This window comes from Hipposideros armiger, unplaced genomic scaffold (assembly GCF_001890085.2).
Source record: "Hipposideros armiger isolate ML-2016 unplaced genomic scaffold, ASM189008v1 scaffold_762, whole genome shotgun sequence".
Taxonomy (NCBI): Eukaryota; Metazoa; Chordata; class Mammalia; order Chiroptera; family Hipposideridae; genus Hipposideros; species Hipposideros armiger.
Window position 1 is genome coordinate 591,031 of NW_017732112.1, and position 4,881 is coordinate 595,911.

The following is a 4,881-nucleotide window of genomic DNA, read 5'->3' on the forward strand; positions in this document are numbered from 1 at the left end:
ACACACACACACACACACACACACACACACACACACGCCTCCATCCTCACACCCCGCATGGTCGCTGCCTCGCTCTCTGCTCCCTGCTTCTCTGCCTCTCGCTTACATTCTACTCCCTACACACTAGACTGCTGAGGATTCTGAAGGGGTTTCTTAGCGTTCTCTGAATCCGCAAGTCTTCATACAGTGCCCAGCACATAGTAGGTGATTTTTAACTTGAGGGACTTGATAAATAACACTCTCATACTCTCCATGTTCAGGACTAAATGGGAGATTAGATGCAGGATTAGATATATGAAGATAAAAGTATCAATTACTGTGTAAAACACTAGCTGGCACTAGACTGTGGCATTAGATGACCTCTTCATATTTCCTCCCAGAATTAAACACCTGCGCTCTTGTAGGTAGAGATGGAAAACCGCAGGCTCCCCTGCAAAGGGCTGCCCAGCCCTGTAAAGGCATGTTGGAGAGCTGGACAGAGGAGAAGGAACAAACCAGGCATGTGCCGTTCCTTCTGTCACGCACGCCAATCTGGGAAACTGCCCTTCCCCAGGTAGCATGGGGTGGGACAGAAGCCAGAGTGTGACCCCAAAGAAGAGGTTCCCATGGAAGCACAAAGCCAGGGAGCTGATGCCCACTCCCCCACCACAACAGAATGAGTGAAGGAGTGAGTGAAGGCGTGAGTGACGCCCTCCACCTGCAGCAACACGTGCTAGCAAACACGCTTCCTGTGTTTAGCAAACCCTGGAGAACACGGAGAAATGGGAGGAAGGTGAGAGCGTAGTCAGGGATTCAGAGGGACTGGGCAGGCTGGGGTGGGCTGTGGTTCCTCGGGACCCAGCCTGGGAGGCCAGCTCTGCTCTGGGGACAGCACAGAAACAGGGGCCTTGGCCTGCAGCTCCCCGCCTCCCTGCAGGTGTGCAGACAAGGCTGTGATGAGACAGCCCCCAGGTGGTGGAAGCAGAGGACAGCCTCTGGGGGAAGGCATGCGGGCATCCTGGAGACACTCCCTGGCCCCCAGAAATGCAGCCATCCCCCCTTACTCACAGGGGATACATTCCAAGCCCCTCAGTGGATGTATACACAGTACACAGACAGGACTGACCCCATATATGCTATGTTTTTTACTACACATGATAAAGTATAATAAAGTGTAATTTATAAATTAGGCACAGAAAGATTTGCAATAATAGAACACTCATAACTATATACTGTAACAAAAGTTACGTGAACATGGCCTCTCTCTCTCTCTCAAAATATTTCATTGTCCTGTACTCACCCCTCTTTTGTGCCAATGAGAGGTGACATTAACACCTGCCTGATGAGGTGACGTGGAGTAAAGGACGCTGGTGTCGTGATATAGGTGAGCCCACTGTCTACCCTTCTGAGGATTCATCAGACCCACGGTCATCTGCTTGGGTGATGCTGGATCCTGGGCCCGTGTCCATGTCCATGATTTCGGAATCCTCAATAGATCTTTCTGCCAAAACCTTTTGGAAAAGCATTGTAATCAGAAGTTGATGTCTGTTTCTTTTCAACTTGTCAAAGTATCACTTCCAGATTGTAATCCTTCCATGATCATACAGATGATTTTTAACACTGTTTTCCATCCAAGGATCATACCCCATCATTTTTAAAAGGGTGACTTGAACACAAGCACTGTGACACCGAGACAGGTGATCTGATCACAGAAAGGCTACCTGAGTGACTAATGAGCAAGAACATCTACAATGTGGACATGCTGGACCAAGGGGTGAGTCACCTCCCGGTGGGACGGAGCAGTACCCATGAGACTTTATCACGCTACTCAGATCAGCCCAACCTTAAAACTTATGTTTATTTCTGGAATTTCCAATTTAATATTTTTGGACTATGGTTGACCGAGGGTAACTGAAACCACGGAAAGTGAAACCACAAGTAAGGGGGTGCTACTGTACTTGAGTGGGAAGGTGATGTTTTACAAGAAACAGGCCCCACATTACTCATTTAGGGGCAAACACTAACAAATGTGGGTTATAACTGGCGATGTAACCCCGTTAAGCGAGCAAGTCCTGAAAAAGTTAGATTCAGCTTAAAACTTAAAACTGATTTATCCATACTATTTTATTTTTGCTCTCATTAAAAGTTAACAATGATAGGGTTTGTTTTGTTGTTTTCTTTTTATAAACTTCCGGGAAGAAAATTAACACATGCAATTTTCTCAGAAACCAGCTGTGTGACCTCAGATGGTAGCATTTCACAGCTTTGTTTTCCTCATCTTCAAAATGACAAGATTGAACTCCATGCTTCCTAAATTTCCTCCCAGCTCAGGATGTTTATCTCTCTAATATGTTTTATAATTTGTGCTAGAATTGTCATAATTTTATTAAAAGTGGTTTAGATGACAGGGAACAGGATCACACTCACTCTGGCTACATTAAGGGGTTTATTGTCAGGAAAGGAGAAAGGAAAAGAAAGCCATGTGACTCCAGGAACATGAGCTGAAATACAATGAGGCCTCAAGGAAAGGAACAGGATGAAGACTGGTGTGGGCAGCTGCTCCTGGCTTCTTGTCATCCCCCCCCAATCTCTCCTCACTACATCCCCCTTTTCTCTCTCCCCCTGGCTCCCTCCCTTTCTTTCTCTTTCTCTCTCACTCTCTCCCTCCCTCCACCTCCCCCTCCCTCTCAGGCCTCTGCTCTTCTGAGCGTGTCCATCCCATTCTCCCCTCTTTCCTCCAGCCTGCTTTCCCTCTAACCCACACCAGGGCTGCTGTTCCTGCACAGCCTGCGTCTGCACGAGGTGCATAGTGGCCCCTGGGCCCTGCACCTGCTTCATGACTTTCCTGCTCAGCTCCCATAGCCAATCCCCTCTCTATTTCCCAGTCCAAACTCCAGTGGAATCAGGTTTCACACATCTTTGGTCACTGGCCTCCCATGATTGGCTGTCCTCGGGGCACTTAACTGCCCTGTTCCAATCCGCTGTGGGTAAAGGGATAAGGTCATGGGCACAGTGAGGTCACAAGATGCAAACCACGGCCACTTAACTTGGGTGGGCAGATGCCCTTAGCATGGGTTAGCCTTAGACTGTGTAACCTGTGCTGTCTAATACAGGAGCCACTAGCCTAGTGTAAAATTTAAATTCCAATGAATTGAAATAAAACAAAATGTCCAGCTCCTCATTTACACTGACCACATTCTAAATGCTCAGGAGTCACCTGTGACAAGTGGCAGCCACAGATCCACACGTGACAAGGGGCAGCCACAGATCCAGGACATGTCCGTAACTGGAGGAATCTCTATGGGCAGCACTGGCCTCCAGACAACAAGTGTCTCCAGCAGGGGTATTGCATGTAACAGAGGAAGGGAACAGAGATCTCTTTCAGTCTTGTTGCCCATCTCGACCTTATAACTTAGATTCTTAGAGAGAGCCTTTGGAGAAATAGAATAGGCAAAAACTTCCAGTTTTCCTCATGTACTTGTTGAAGGTAATATGGCACCAAAGGGGCACCCCATCATCAGCTGGCACCTTCTCAAACAGGCAGAGGCTATTTCCTGGGGGGAGGCCTGGTCAGTGATTTGGGATCAGCAAGAATACAGATACACAGGGGGGAAATTAGAACATGTTTTTGTTTTGTTTCATTTTGTTTGTTAATTTGTTTCCATCCTAAAAGCCACAGACAGAGTTGAAGCTGTGAGCTTGGGTACCTGTCCACACAGCGATTTGTTCTCTGCCTTATCAGGGCGACCCTCAAAAAGTGGTCCTGAAGTAGGACTATCGCATGAGAGGCACAGTGCCCAGTGCTAGCAAAACAAGAAAACAAAACAGGTCAGGGCCCTATCGCCTTTCCTGTCTTTATCCTTATTTTCTGGCCCAGGAATAGTCAGAGGTACCATGCACGGAGCCCCCTCCCGAGGCAGCAGCAGCCGGGAACAGGCTGGGAACAAACAGGCAGGTTCGTAGGCAGGGCCTTGCGTCTGTTACCTGCCTCTTCATCCTGGGGGCTTCCTCAGCTCCTGCCTGTTTACTCCAGGCTCACATAGTCCCCAGGATGCCCCAGATCCTGGCAATACATTGATTTGCTTAAGAAAGACTGATGCAGTGTCTGCGGTTTGCAAATCAGAACCATGGCTGACACATCTTCTGTTTCTGTTCTTTAAACTGCTTTGTTTTGTGTCAGTTTGGTTTAGTTTGGGCCTGTTCATCTTCACACTTCTGCCAGAAGAATGCCTTTCAAGTGCGTCCCCCTTTCCTGTCAATCACTCCCCGCCCCCCCAAAGCCCCACCTCCCACCCCATCCATGGGCTTGGCATACAGACCAACTCAAAGAGAGATCCCATCTCCAGGCCACAGACTGGTTTGGGGTCACCATTTGACTCCCAAAGGGCAGCTGTCATTTTTCTGTGACCGATACCGGGCCACAGAGAGAGAACATATTTTGCCTTCAGAGAGCAGAAGCACCAACAGCCCCATTAGCCCAGACCTGCTAGAGGCCATCACCACAGACCAGCAGAGAGAACCCGATAGATAACTGCACTGAATCAGCGACAGCAGAGAGAGGGAGGGAGGGAGACAAGAAGAAGTGAGGAGAGAGGAACTCAAGTGGCTCCATTTATACTTCTGGATACCCCTGTGCCAAAGTGCCTACCTTGTAAACAGTCAGTACATTTCATTTTGCGTGAAGGAGTCTAATTTAGGTTTATTTCACTCTCAGTCAAAGGAATCTTCGTTTTCTCCATATCCTGCAGCCAGCTAATGACAGGGAAGACAATTAGCTGATAATTTACTTTATACTAACTTGTAAGTTACTCACAGCTTAACATTTCATCTACTCACTGCAGGTTCAATTCAAGCTTTGAAAGGACACGGAAAAAGTGGTGTCCTCTTCCTGTAATACTCTGT